The sequence below is a fragment of the Bactrocera neohumeralis genome, chromosome 6, assembly GCF_024586455.1.
Source record: "Bactrocera neohumeralis isolate Rockhampton chromosome 6, APGP_CSIRO_Bneo_wtdbg2-racon-allhic-juicebox.fasta_v2, whole genome shotgun sequence".
Taxonomy (NCBI): domain Eukaryota; kingdom Metazoa; phylum Arthropoda; class Insecta; order Diptera; family Tephritidae; genus Bactrocera; species Bactrocera neohumeralis.
In genome coordinates this window covers 16,299,469-16,315,747 of record NC_065923.1, presented here as the reverse complement: position 1 = coordinate 16,315,747, position 16,279 = coordinate 16,299,469, and the positions used below count along the sequence as shown (strand labels likewise).

The 16,279-nt window shown below is 35.4% G+C and overlaps 1 protein-coding gene across 1 annotated transcript in view; it reads right to left on the bottom strand.

Moving 5' to 3' along the window:
* LOC126763643 (probable G-protein coupled receptor 139) overlaps positions 1-16,279 on the bottom strand; it is a 226,001-nt gene that overhangs the window by 104,604 nt on the left and 105,118 nt on the right. The gene's annotated exons all lie outside the window — the stretch shown is intronic.

Here is a 16,279-nt window from a genome sequence, read left to right as displayed (position 1 = left end):
AAAAAAATGAAATAAAATACAACAAATCTGCAAGAACAATAAGACGAAAACTCGCAGACAACCGATAAAACCACTCAAAGAAACCAAACAAAAGGCTCAAATAAAGAAACGCAAAACTTGAGAAGGCAAAAATCGAAGGAAAAGTGAAACAATAATAAAACTGAAACTTTATTGTTTGACAATGAGAAGCAATCAATGCAGAAAGTGATGGTAGTCGTGGCGATGGTGTTGACAGTATTCGTAAATGTGCTGCCTTCATTCATACAAATGAAATACTATACGCTGGATATATATATATATACGAACTTAAACCCGCAAACAGAATAAAAGATGTGTAGATAAAGAAATTCCTAGATTTCCCTTGAAAGTCGAACTTTTAAATAGTTTTGCTACTCAAACAAATTTGTAAATTAACTAACTTGTCGTCAATTTCAGCAAACATATATATATATACATACTATATGTATACTTTCCCATAGTGCCAGGTTGGAATATAGAGCCTCCTTGTAGTTTAAATAAATTGCGGAAAAATTCATTTGTAAAATGGTACATATACCATACTAATACATACTCTTAAATAAAGGCTCACTTTTTCGGTTCGGCAGTTAATGACAGTCAGTTTGGGAGCTACTTCTAAGAAATTAACGAACAACTGTTCAAAGAAATTCTTATCAAAAATGCGTAACCGTAAATTGCGTAAACTCGGAACTTTTTTCTTAATCGCATATGAAGATGTACTAAAAGACCAAATTGGTTTTATTATAACAAATAAAGAAACGCAAAACTTGACAAGAGGTTGTGTTGCAACAAGAGAGATAGACCCTGACATTTTAACCCACTAATAGCCTTTTTGCACAAGAGTTAATTCTTCAATTAGCCTTTACTTGAATAAAGCATTCATTTAGATCAATTTACCGTACAAAATAAAACTCGTATTTTTCTACATTGATTTTTAATTGAAATTAAATCGAGCATTAACTGGAATTTAACTCTGCCGGTTGTTGTCTCGGCTGTAAATTTGGTAGTGTACATTGATAAAAGAGCAATCAGCTGATGAATTTTAATCATTCAAAAAATATGAAAAGAAGAACACAAGCAAATACAACAGCTGATCCTTAATTGTGTGGCCGCCTGTGTGAAAGGCAAAAACTGGTTTCTCAATTATAATCTTAATGTACTAAATTAATTTGACACTGAAAAAAGGCTATAAGAGAACGAAGCCAAATCATTATTAATTCGCGAACAAGAAGTGGCGAAATTAGTTCATTCAATACTTGTATGGCAGCATTGTGTTATAGTAGTCCGATGAAAACAATATATGTGAAATTAAGTAAAAGGCCTTTGGAACCATTTATATAAGGCTGGATATGAGAGAATTCCGGATGCTACACGAGGTAACGCAAAACAAAATCCTTATGAACCGAATTTCAACCTGCGTATCGCTGCTGAATCGCAAGCGATAAATATCTCACTCAGTCGTTTATTGGTTATGAAAAGTGGGTCTCTAACGACAATTTCAAGCGAAAGTGGTCATGGTAGAATCGGGGTGAGCCGGCCTAAACGGTGACCAAAGAAAAAATAACGATCAGGCAGGTTTTGCTATGTGTTTGGTGGGATTGACGGGTAATTAGGTACTCCCTACAGCCAAACTTTTAATTTGGACCTCTACGGTCAACTTTTGGAAACGTCTGAAGGCAGCCATCGCGCTGCAGCTTTGATTAATAGAAGAGATTAATTGCGTTTCATTAAGACAATGACATATATCGATATAAATTTGTCAGATGGTCCAGAAGCTTGGTTACGACCTTATAGTCTAGACCTGCCACGAAAGGATTATTACCTGTTATTGTCTATGGTGAATAATTTCGTTGATAAGAAATTTCACTCAAGAGAAGTTTGTGAAAATTGATTGTTCCAATTTTCGCTAATAGAAACGAGAGTTAAATGTGAGTGGCATATATTGAAAGTTATCAAACGAAACTAGTGCATATTTGACCTACTTCGGATCATTCTAACTATGCTAAATAAAAACTTCAAGCAACATTGATTTATCTACAAAACATATTGAAGCAATGAAATATTTCTAACAAAATTTCTTCTACCAAAAACAGATATGCCTTAAATTAACATTTGCATACATACTTACTTATGAAAAATATACCCGCACATACACACATAGATAGAAAATACATGTAAAATCTATTGATTAATGCCTCTGCTGTACATTGGCGCCCCTTTTGTATTGATGTGACAGAAAAACGTAATAATTCATATCAAAAAGAAGTAGTGAAAGAAGAATACGCGGAAAGTGGAACGAAAATATTAATGAAATAAGTACTGAGCGCAAATAACTATTCATCACAAAACCCATCATACAAATTGTGCATTCGTCTGACTATCGGTAATAATCATTAATACTGCTTCGAATGAAAGGAAAAACCCATTATAATTGCCAGTAGCTAATATCAAAGAGTTCGCATGATAAATATGTATAATTTGTATGGCCGTGTATACAAGAAAAGTCGTTGATTTATTCGACCTTATGTGAGAAAAATTAACAAAATTACATATTTTCAGTTTCCACTAAGTGCAATGAACATTTCGAGGTTCCATACTTTTTTTAAGAAAAAATACTGACATTTCAAGTTTAATAGGGTATGTTTATTATAATTCGAAATAACATTCTTTGGCATTAATTTTTTTAAGATTATCTCTTTCAAATGTTGGCCGCGGCTACGTCTCAGATGGTCCATCCGTTGAGTTCAATTTTCGATCACTTGTTCGAGCATTTCGACTGGTCACAGGCGAATGACAACGCGATGTTTCGCTCCAAGGCCTGAATTGAAGCGGAATTGTCCGCATAGACTTTAGACCTTACATATTTCCATAGTAGAAATTCTGACGGCGTGATATCGCACGATCTTGGTGGCCTATCGACCAACCCAAAATGTGAAATTATCAGCTCACCGAAGTGTTCTCTCAGTAAATCCATTGTTTGATGCGATGTGTGTGAAGTGGCGCCGTCTTGTTGAAACCAAATGTCGGCGAGATCACGAGCTTCAATTTCAGGCATCAAAAAGTCGGTTATCATGGCGCCGTAACGATCATTTTTGACGGCTACGCTTTCACCGATTATTCCACCGCGCCACAAAGCACACCAAACCGTTGTTTTTGTTGAATGAAATGGCAGCTTTTAAATCACTTTAGGTTGCTTCTCTTGTCAAATGCGGAAATTTTGCTTGTTTACATACCCATTGAGCCAGAAATGGGCCTCATTGCTGAACAAAGTTTGGCTAGAAAACGTCGGATCTCCTTGGAACGTTTCAAGAGCCCATAGAGCGTAGCTGCGTCGCTTGGGACGGTCGAGCAGCTTCAGTTCTCGCACCAGCTGTATTTTGTACACTTTCACTTTAAGATATCGACGTAAACTACCTCTACTTGGATCATCCGTTAATATAGTTTTTTGATTCGATAAAGATTCGAATTTTTGCAAGCCAAAAGCCAATAAAATTCAGGGCAAAACTCAAATTATTTAGACGCCGCCAGTTTGTCAATTATTGATTTTTTTTCAACGATATTTAATTGTACGGCCAAAATCTTCTGGGAGCGAACCGTTTTTTTTATAACGTCAATAACTAAAAATTTCCCTTATTTCATGCATTCCGCTTCTAAGTATAAGAAATTTTTTAATAACTTTGTTTTTCCCATCTCTCGTCGATTTTATACAACTTTGGTATACAAATTTCTCACTTCATTTAATTTTTTTTTTTTAATTTTCAAAAAATTTAACATTAATGTTTACTTTTAATCTGCAACTTTTCCTTTTTCGCCTGCACTTTTTCACCAATCAGCAATCATTTACACATGTACACCCCTATAAATTACCGTTATGCCTTTGATTGCCAATTAACTATCCAAACCTCGCTATCCAACCGTAGTTTTTGCCACAACAATGCCGTTAACATTGCCACTGGCACGTGACCGAACAGCAGAGCACATAACAGCTGGGTGCTTTTGGTTATGCGTATAATATGCATACACGCATACCATCATGCATATACATAAGTATATGTAGATGTAAACATATAAGAGCCCAAGCTAGTTTTTGGCAGTGTGCTTGCAATGCCGCCAGCGAGTGCCAATCGTTTTGTTATGAGTAGCTTTTTCATGACAAAAAATTCCGGAGGGGGGATATTCTACTGCCTGCCGCAGGCTAACGGTTAACTGACATAAGCTTTTTTCACTCCAATTAGGTTATCGAAACATAGTGGAAATGGGCTTAGCGATGATATTTGAGTTAAAAAAGCTGATGTGTTCGACACGTCACATGTGTTAAAACTCAAATGTACGCTCAGTGAAAAATTTTAAGGTGAATAATGGATTGACACTTCTGGTGACAGAATCATATCCAGAAAGTTTAGCAGTAATGGTACTGGAATTCTGCTAGACTACTTCGGTAGCAGTTCCGTTAAGTAAAAAATCTATAACAGTGATATCACTAAAATTAAAAGAGCAGCAGAGATATAGCAGATGATCATCATCTCTTATGGAACTTTCCATCAAATTGTGGTTAACGTCTTGAGTATGAAGTTTACCAAGGTAAGACTCGTATCAAAAGGCCTGAATGTTTTGCAAAAACTACATCGAGTAAAGGTCGTAAAAGAGGTGCTTAACAAGCGAGCTGAGAATCTGGTTACTGTTGGCGGTCGAAACTATACAACGATCTAGCGAATAACGCCCCAAAAATGAGCTGAAACTGCTAAATCCAAAATTCGCCGAATGCACTGAAGGCCATTCAAGTCGAGACTTATAGTAAACCTATAGAAAATTAGGTCAAACGTTGGTATGCTGGTATTAACTGAGAACTCTATTTGAAAGTAATAATAAAGTTAAGTAATAAATTTAATTTTTTTTAATCCGGGTTAATTTTGATCTGATGGTATTTATAGTGAATATTAATGCTGAACACTTCCACATACTCTGTTGTAACCCAACAAGGAATGCGTCTGCGATTAGTCGCAAAGTAACATGCTACTAATGAAATTTTTGTTAATTTTAAAGGCAGCCAACTATTCCCTTTTGTTTTAGTATCCGTATGTCCTATGAAGACATTAATTCTGCAGCCTAAAAGCCGACAAAGTACAAAAGCATCATTTTCAATCATTAATTCACTAGTTAACTTTTATACTTCAAATATCGTTTAATGCTTTCAAATATTTAACAAATAACAAATCGCCTGACACAGCCAAAATATATTCATTTAGGATTGATTGATATCTAATTGTACTCTAAAGGTTTGCGACTTGACTAGTTTTCAATTGTAGCCTATCGAGGTTAATTTGAGTATACTCGGTTTAAGTACTACACGCACAAGTTTATTTTCCAAAAATGTCTAATATATGTATTTTACGGTAAGCATTCATAAATAAATAGTCCTTAACTACCTAGCCATATGTTACAAAGGCGTCAATTTACGATCTGCTTAAAAGTTTACGAACACAGCAGGTGCATAAGTGTTAATGAGTCATTATAAGTGGATGACCGTTAGCATTCGTTTTAGTAGTAGAAGATTGTTCTTGGTAGGCAACTTTATTCAGTTGAAAAAGTATAAGCTTTCTATCAAACGATGTCTTGAGTGAAGAAATTTAGCAAAAAATAGCACTAGGGCTAAACCTAGTGTGAAATTAAAAAAAAATAATAAATCATATTTCGATAGGTTATACCTTTCAACAAAAAAATTAAAATTTATAAACGTTATCTGAAATAGTTTTTAAGTTCAGCTTTCTAAAAAGTAGCCGCGCAGTCCAATCAGCTCTTTCAGTTTATCTTTAAACTCGCTGTTCTCGAAACAGCATTCTTCGAAGGAGTGATTACTCGAGGATAAATGATCCAATGACTACGTAGGTTGCCTTTTATATTGCGGGAGAAAAAAAAAAGAAATATTAATCATCGAAAATCGCAATGCTGTTTTTCAAAATGTTCTCCTTTAAGTTTTATATATATATTCTTGGGTACTGTTGATCAAAGTGTTGGGCCACTTTTGCCATTCAGATTGATGTATATACAAACCATGTGTTGCATAAACAACCTCTTCAAGTGTCGAAAACCGTTGATCTCTTAGTAAATTTTTTACGAAAATTATTTATTTTAAACGAACGGAAACAAAAAGCAGTCATTCGGTGCCAAGTCAGGATTATACGGATAATGACTCAACGAATCGAGTTTATAAGTGCTCAAAAATTGCACTTGCTTTAGGCGATGTGTGAGAGCCTGGATTGTCGTGGTGAAGAGTAATCCATATTCGGCGGTTGGTTTTCCTGTTTTCGTGAAAGAGAACTGGTAAGCAATTGGTTGTGTAGCACTCAGAAATTACTGTTCTGCGTTGCTCCAGTAGTATGCTTGCGACATTTCTAGTTTTTTCAAAAAACAGTCAACCATTTGCTTGTAAGTGCTCGTACGCGAACAACTTGTGTCAGATTCGGCTCATCTTGAAATACCCATACAGTTGACTGCTGTTTACTTTAGGTTCATGCGCATAAATCCACATTACATGATCCGTCACAATGTCATAGACGTGTTTTAAAGCACCGCTTTCTTATTTTGGTTAACATTTCTCTCTACCAACGACACGAGCCTCCTTTTGAGCGATTAGCAAATTGTGCGCGATTCAACGTGAGCAGTTTTTTACAGTCAATGCAATACTGGGTGTATGCTGCTTCCATTAACGCATATAGTTGTCTCAATCTCACGATAAGTCACATGACGATCTAGCAATATATTTGACTTTGAACGACCTTTACGAAACTTGTCTTGGACTGATGTACGACCTCGATTGGATTCACAATAACATCGATAAACACTAGTTCTTGATGGAGCTTTATCATATGCACTCTTGTTGATATAATCTTCATCGAAAGTTGTAAAAAATAATCGTGCGAAATCAAAAGGTTCTGAGTAGGATGGTAGACTTAATGATGAATGTCAACTTTATGATAAAATTGTGAGTTTTCAGACTGCAATAATAGGGTTGCTAAGTCTCGAAGTGCAAACTACGTACCAAATTTTATAGCTTCAAGGTTTTATCTATTTCTGTTTGGGTTTTATGCACAGGAAAGACCGGAATCACTGAAGCAGAGAAGGACATCGTTGGCGATCGCATGTAACTCGAAAAATATTAAATTTATCTTTTTTAAAAAAATTACTTAACAAATATTCTTAACGTATCTGCAATTATGCCATTAAATCTTTACAGAAATTTATACAGTAGATGTTTTTCAAGTTTTCAACAGTAGTCTTGTTTAAGGTTGTTATACTTGATGTGTTCTTAGCATGAGCTTATGTGAAATAAGAACATGAAATCGGCAGCTGAACTTTGCTTAAAGTATTTTACAAATGCCTTTTATGTAATTTTGGTGTAAGTGTACAATAGCCACATAACTTTAAAGAAATCAAATATTCCACGATATTATTTCTTTTGTTAGCATTCCAGCAGAGGACTGCTTCGTAGAATTTGCGACGTGTGAAGAAACTTACTCTCTTTTAGGCTTATTTATTGCCAAGCGATTAGATTTGAAATTGAGATTTTAGCAAACTGCTCCCATGAAATGCTTCAGGAAGTCTTGCCATTCCTTCAATGTTCATCCTTTGCTATAAAATTTCAAGGACTCCCCATCTTTTTCAATAACCAAAGTAAAAATGTTTTTCTTGTTGTTGTGTTTTAGCATAATAGTTTATGTATACGGTACATAAGTGTATGTATGTCTTTGTTTCGTCATTTCATTTTGGTCAACCCAAGGCTCATAAACTTCACAGCAATTTTCAGCGTAATTACGGCACGTGAAGCTCACCGAAGGGTTACTGCAACCTTAATCCGAGCCTTTAACCCAAGTAAGTATAGTTGTGGGTTCAAGTAAAAGCAGGAAAAGAAAATTTCCATTTGGCAATATATGGAAATTTATGCTCGCTTAAAAGCCCGAAATCAACCTAACGGTGCGTTTGGTGTTTCTCTTGATGATTATGGAATGTGGGCCCGGCATTTCTCCGCGCTTATCAGCAAAACTATGTGTGCACAGATTTCTTGCAAAAAAAAGCAAACAACAAAAAAAGAGAAATAAAGTGCATGTGTAAAAATATTTCGCATTCTTGAACCCTCAAGCTGTCAGCACGGCTATTTGACACATTGTTTCTTTTTGGGTTTGTAATGTTTTCGAACCCTTCCCTTTATGGCATTTGCTTACTTTCGGCATTTATGTACGTAAGTAAGTGTGTGCCAAACGCACGTGTTCTTTGTGGTTGGGATTTAAGACCGAAATTTGTAATTTTAATTTTTTTCCCGTTTGGTCGCCTTTTCGTTTGCCTCGTTGATGAATTCTTAAATATTTCCGAAAATGGTAAGATTTTAAGTAGTAAGATTATGGTTTAAAAGGATTGAAATATAAATATTTACATATTTTTTTTTATTACTTTACACAAAATTTTGAAATATTTTTGTCTGAAAATTGTGCCTAAGCTGTTTAGCAAAGTGAAGTGGGATTTTTTTAGCTGTTCACTATACCCGAAGGTCATAGCAACCTGTAAACGTTTCAACGTAAAATTAGATAATTCTGCTTAATAGATTGCAGCTTAGAGCTAATCCATATTCAACTATACCCTTAAAGTATTCAATTTGTACCAATAAACAATAAATTTTCAGAGAAAGGCATGAGTTGGGTACTAATGGATATTTAATTGTACCATATAGAGAGTATCCCGGATGTACATTCTTTAAAAACTACCCTTTTAATTGAACGGCCAACAATCAAGCAATCGACGCCTCTAGCAAAGGAGGGCCTCACGGTATGAGATACTGAAAGAGGTATCCTTAGTGAGACCACAAAGTTTAACTTCGCGTCAAGGGCAGTCATCTTAAGGAATAACTACTTTTATTGTTCGTAATGGAACACAATGTAGCATCACAAAGTACCAAAACTTGTGTAGCCCATTGGCGTACCAAACTAATCTAACGTACCAAAAAGGCCCAGATATCAATAGCGAGACAAGTAAGCAGAGGCTAAGTTCGGGTGTATTCTGGAGATTTGCAAGGATCAAAGCCAAGTAAATTCCTTCAGGTGTTGGCAAAACTTTATATAAGAAGCGTAAAAATGCAACATTCATTGCTCGAACAAACCGATTAAATTACAAACATATTATAATAACTACTTTTTGTGTGATATTTATATGTATTGAAATCATCCTAACTAACTCAAATGAGATATATTTATGTTATATAAAATCAAACAAACGAAGAAGTTTAAAAACCATAGTCGAGCACATTATGTTCTATGGAGTATTTATGTGGTTGAGGGCTCTAGAAAAGACTACACTTTCTCGAGAGCGTTCAACGAGCGGCACTCATCAGCATGTGGTACTTTACGCCATTTTGAACATAGAGCCAGTAGACATCGTCGGAAGGTGTATGGATGCGAAAGTGGCTATCAGACTCAGAGAATATGGGTTCTTAAAAGCGCACGTATCCGAACACTTGGATATTCGCACACTTTTTGACTTAATAGCGGATGACTGAGATCATGGAGTCTCCAAACAGAAATATAGCGTCTCCTTCTATGCCCATATACTGACAAGGGAGTGATGAGTGGGAAGAAGCCGTTGGCGGAGTGAACTTATTTACGAACGAATGGGGCAATGTTGGTGGAGGGACTTACTGTCAGGAGCTCTTTATCAACTCCAGCTTCAGACTTCCTGACTGTTGCAGTGTCTTTGTAGCCGAGATTGCAGCCATTAAGGTAGCAGTAGATCTGCTGCTCCGGAGTGCAGCCTCCTCCAGAGAAGTGAGCACTCACTCAGATAGCAGAGCGGCGATACTAGCCCTGAACTCAATTACAGTGTTTGGTCGAGGAGTGCATAACCTCGCTATCAATAACATCGAGTGTCTTTGTGATATGGCTGGTATGGGTGCTAGACCACAGCGTAATCGCAGGATATTGTAAAGCTGATGAGCTAGCAAGGAAAGACACCCTAAAACCGCTATCGGAAGAATGGGAGCGGGTCGGTGCTTCCGTATCATCTTGTGTTTTACTACTAGATAGCTGGGCTTCGCGAAAGCTTGGCCAGCGCTGGGCCACCATCGGTACCTACGCTGTCGCCAAAGCCTTTTGACCCAAGATTGATCGCAGGAGATTTAGTGATTTCTTTGGTCTCGGTAAGGCTAGCCTCCCCCTAGTTGTGGGGCGTTTACGAGCAAAAGACCATTGGCTTATTTTCGTCCTTACTGCAAGGTTGGGAATCTTACCAGACGCCATTTGCAGAAGCTGTATGGAATAAGATGAGGTGGAAACAACTTAACACTTCCTCCTTGATTCTCCCGCGTTTGTGGAATGAAGACTTAAATAGTAGGGGAGCGCATACCTTCAGACATGCCATCGAACTGGCGGGAGTTAAAATTAAACGCCTATGCAAATTTGTATTGGAACACAGGAATTCTTCTTTTCTATGGTTTCACAAAGGCCCACATACATCGGTCCACTTGCGATCTTTGATCAGCCATCTAGCCTAACCTAAGAAATTTAAAATATTTGGAATATGAATGAAAAGTAACTGGAGCCGAGGATACCGTTATATTATATATAATTTAGAGGTTGGACCTTAGACAGATTTTATTCATATTCAGCTATAGATAAATGGTTTCGTAGGTTTTGAAATTTCGAAAAATCATCTTTTTTTAAATACTGTGATATGTCTGGAATATTTTCGTTTCAAGGCAACCACAAAAAAAGTTTAGGAAATAGAATATTTGGAAAAGCTGTTCGTCAGGCTAGACCAGTCGGCTACTGCAGTTTTTGATTGTGTTTTTCTCGAAATATCGTTTTCAAAGGCGGTGGTCGCAATTTTGACCGGATGTTCCAAAACATTTTTTAGATATACTATAAGGGAAGTATTGAATGGGTTTTGCCTATTTGTGATACAAAGTCATACTATTATCAGTAAAGGATCATTATCTTACATGTATTTTCGTTAAAAAATTAGCCATTGAAAAAAAATATTATAATAAAATGAATGCGTATATATAAATTTTAATTTGTTTTAAGTTAATTGAAATTTAATTGAAAAAAACTTTAACCTCCAAAATTAATAAAATCTACTTTTACAATTTTATACCACACAATTAAATATCAAAATTGAAATTGCCCATCAGCGCTGTCAATAAATGTTTTGTTTGCTTAAAGTGTCACTTCATTACATTTATATATGTATATATATATAGTATATATGTTTTATATATATTATATTGTATGTATTTATGTATATGCACTTGTTTATGGTGCAGACATAGAAAAATTAATTAATTTATATTGAGTGTATGTAATGGGCAAGTGCCACTCCAACTTGTTCACATAACCTAACATTTGAATCATTTATTAATATTGTGCATGTTTTTGCCATGTAAACATGTTTTTATATTTTAACATAAACAATGTGCAAAATTTAATTGTTCAGTGAAAACCATAAAGTTGTGCATTTCATCGTTCGTGAGGAAGAAAAAAATAATTAAGTTGCGGAGGTGTGTACAGGGTGGCATCTACAAACTAGTGGAATTGATGAAAGATAGCATGTGACGTAAGGGAATATAAACAGGACTCAATAATATACAATTCTAAGTTTCAAAAGCCGTTTCAGAAGATTATACATTTTAATAATAATAATTTAATATTTAAGAGGGTCTGGTTAGAAAGGGAGAGCGAAGGACTACTATGATCCAAGACCTCCGTTGTTAACATTAGCAATACTCACTGATTTCAAGCGCTTTTTATATGATTATAGATATTGTAATCTCAATTCAAGAAAATCTAGAAGTAGTAAATATTCGCATAAAATGACTTAAGCATATCCTCTTAGAAGCTAACATTTGTCTTATATCGAAAACTTTGCTCGAAAGTCATTGAAGTCCTTGTGGAACAAATATTTTTAAAGTCTCCAATGAGATTAGGGCAGCAGTTTTCCCAATTTCATGATTTCTCGTTTTCTCTTCAATTACTAACATTAAAAGATATGGCAGTTCAGGAACGCTCTGCTGTCTGATCTGATGCTGTAGAATTGACCTGGACTGGTCTACTTAAATTGCACGCCCAAATGGAGTTGGTAAAATATTTCTTTTCTAGATTGGCTAAACCTTTTTCTATGGTGTGATTTTCATATCTCAATTATTGTGTATTTGGCAGCTATTTTTTCACAGTGCGAAAAGTTCCTTGGACAATTTTTAGTATGAAAACGAAAACAATTGAACTACGAGTTTGCTCGTTTGTGATTTCAATGAAATCGCAACACTGTGGTATCATTGAAAATGATCCAGAATACATTAGACTCCTCACTTTATCACGTAAGTAGCTGAGAGGCACAAACCATTCAGTGAAGGTTGTGAAGTCATCGAAAACTTGCCTCATGCGAGTCGTCAATCCGTCTCTGTTCACGGCGATAAAATTGATAAAGTTAAAGAAGCAGTGCTTGAAAATCGTCGTGTGGACATCAGAGAGTTAGCAAAGGATCTCAACATATCGTATGTATTGATACAACATATTTTGGTTAAAGTTTTGGGTAAATATTCAATACATTTTGGTTAAAGTTTTGGGTATTAAACGTGTGAGTGGCAGACTCTTAAAAAATACCTGAATCGTTTAGCAAGTGTAGGAAAAATTGGAAAAACTAAAGCAATAATAAAAATTTGTATTAAAATACGTAGAAATGAGGTTCTCTGTCAGTCCGGGTCAGTTTTGATCAGATAGTGTATTACATAAAAATGAAGGTAAATATATTTAACTCGATAGCTAAAGCAGATAATAAATATATATTATTAAAGAATATTCCGTAACAGAATTTTTATTCTAAAAAACAGTAACAATCACACACACGCATGCAATGGGATATAAATTATAGTGCTTGCAGCTACCAATTACCAATTAAAGGCAGGCGACGAGGGTCGCAAAGTCATTCGAGTAAATTGGTGAAGATTTCAACGAACAACCAAATCAACAACTAGGGCAAGAGCATTTTTACACAGATATACAATGTATATATACATATATGTATATAGATACATACACACATACAGATAGATATATACATAGTATTAAATGCAATGTGCGAAAGTGGCAAGCAGTCGAATAGCAATTGGAGCACTTGACTACACCTGCAGTTTGCAAGGACGCAATTACCGCCACACGCCCACAGTTATGCCACGACTGCCACACACCGCCGAGGGACGCAACGCACTGAACGAAACTAGAAAAAAAGTGAAGAAAAACAACTTTAATAACATGAGAAGTGCGCTATAATATTACGCAAGTCGTGCAATGCGCATATGCTCAAGTGAGTGTGTGTGTGTGTTGCATAAGTTGTTGTTGCCGCACATGCAGTTGCAATTTGAATTTACTGTTAATTGACGCAAGCGTACACACATATCAAAACTCGCGTACTTAATGAGCAGCGAAAGTGGCACAAGGAAACTGATACGAATATCCAATCAACTTTCGCCACAAACTTACTTGTTTACGCAATTTCGCAAATTAAATGAACACGAGGACGGTGCTAATGAAGCGCCGTTATTCATAATGCTAAATTAGCTGCTGAAAGGCGCCTCTAAAGTGGCTCTGACAAGCCAAAGATTATTAAAAAAAATCAAGGGTTAACGAAAAACAGCGTGTAGCATCTTTAATCATATTGGTTAGTCGAAAAAGTCTTTTCGTATTTCGTGAATAGATGTCGTTGTAGTCTTATATCTCCAGTGCTACCGATCAAATTGTGTCATACCATATAGTGTTGGAAAGGTGAGATCTTAAGCTTTAATTATCCAGAAAAAAGTAAATTCGGTTAAGTTGAAAAAAAGTTACAGCTGTTCAAAAATGAGTGAAAATAATGAAGAAATTCGCTATACAAGTACATAGCTTAACACAATATCTGCACGAAATCACTATAATCGGTAAAACATAAGTTTGTCAAACCAAATTTCAGTAGCATTTAATGCTTGGTATTTTGGTAATATATATTCCGCAATATACATAGGCTTACGGTTTAGTTTAACGCCAAAAAGTTGCTACATATAATATATGTATAAATGCATAATGTGAAGACCACAAAACCGTCTTTAACAAGGTTTCAATATAAATATAATAAACTTACAAAAAAATAAATCAGTGAGTCACGTGTGCAACCGCTTATGGAACAGTAGTGAAACTTACAGCAATTTCAGTGCGTGGGAGCCTTCTTTCATACTTTTAATGCCATTTATGATGTTGCGTATACGCGCTGTCGTACCAGACAGTCCACATTTTTATGAGGCGATTTCCTTTACATCTTCTTCATATCTGCTTATATAGCTTTCATAATTAAAGCGCTAATAAATGTTGGTTTATGGCGTCTGCTTGAGTGGCACTTTAAGCGCTGAAGGAGTTTTCATATACATTAAGGTGGGTAGGAAAAAAACGTTTTTTTTACAATAATTTTTTTATAATTTTTCTTAGATACGATAGAAATATTTTTCAAAATGACGAAAAATGCGCTAAAATTGAAAAACATTATTATTTAAGAGAAAGCTTAAATCTGCAAATATATTATACAGATCGTACAATTATAGCGTATACCTATCACACAAATGGATCCAATCGATCCAAATCAAGTTCTGGTATACAATTTATTTTATTTTTAAATAGTATTATGTATATCATGCTATTTGGGTTTAGAATTATGTTAAGCTAGCTCCGCAAATATTTCAATCTTAATAATTTATACTATGAAATGTACTATTCAAACTTTGTACTTGTAACAGGGTATCTAAAGCCTGCATATGGAAAAACGGTAATAATTTGTAATCGAAATGAACTAATGGGAAGTCCAGCAAACAAGCTGTTTCGATAGGGTTGGACCATGGGGAATATTAGCACAAATTGTTAGGGAAGGTGTTCCTTAATCCTTAATGAAGAACATACAGGCCGCGTTGTAGAGATGTTGGAGATATTAAGGGACCTGTGATTGTCCGAAGTGTGGTGTTCTGAAAGACCTATTAACTTCTTCATTTGCATCCAAGAGACCATATTAAGATGTTTTACTTAATTACCACTTTATCCTAAAGAAATCCCTACCATTAGCCTCATAAACCTTATAATAATTGAAATCATCTAATCTTGTGTACGAGCTGAGCTTGAATTGTGCCTCAATGCTAAAAATTTATATCAGAAATGTTTGAGTTACATTTTCGTATATTTATTTTTGTTGTTTTTGACCATTTCGGATGCTAAAAGTTTTGCATTTTGCATTATTATTGCTTTGAGCGTTGCTTTCATGGCAACAATGTTGCGCTTAAATGTTTATTGTTGTGTTTTCCGATTTTCCTTCTAATAGTGCGTTAATATTTTTTTGGTGTATTTTTAGTGTTGGAATAAGTGAAGAAAAGAGCTATTGGATATTAGGTAAAGCATTTTCGGGCGTAGATAACGACTCTTAGAAACCCTTCTTTGCAGAATTCGGACATTGAAGTAAGTATGTCATGCTGCCATATCTACTCAATAGAGGGTGAGAAATTTCGAGGTTCTCTACTTTTTTAAAGGAAAACAAGTAAGGAAGGGCTAAGTTCGGGTGTCACCGAACATTTTATACTCTCATGATAAAGTGATAAGCGAGATTTCATTATCCGTCATTTACATATTTTTTTATTTTGCTGTAAAATTAATTAGATTAGATCAATTTGTGTACTTTGAGTATTGAATTGTATTTTCATTTCCTAATGTATGTATTATACAGAGAAGGCATCAGATGGAATTCAAAATAGCGTTATATTGGAAGAAGCGTGGTTGTGAACCGATTTCACACATATTCGTACATGTCATCAGGTGTTAAGAAAATTTTATATACCGAATTTCATTGAAATCGGCCTAGTAGTTCCTGAGATATGGTTTTTGGTTCATAAGTGGGCGAGGCCACGCCCATTTTCAATTTTTAAAAAAAGCCTGGGTGCAGCTTCCTTCTGCAATTTCTTCCGTAAAATTTAGTGTTTCTGACGTTTTTTGTTAGTCGGTTAACGCACTTTTAGTGATTTTCAAGATAAGCTTTGTATGGGAGGTGGGCGTGGTTATTATCCGATTTCTTCCATTTTTGAACTGTATATGAAAATGCCTGAAGGAAACGACTCTATAGAGTTTGGTTGACATAGCTGTAGTAGTTTCCGAGATATGTACAAAAAACTTAGTAGGGCCTGGCCACGCCCACTTTTCCAAAAAAAAAAAATTACGTCCCA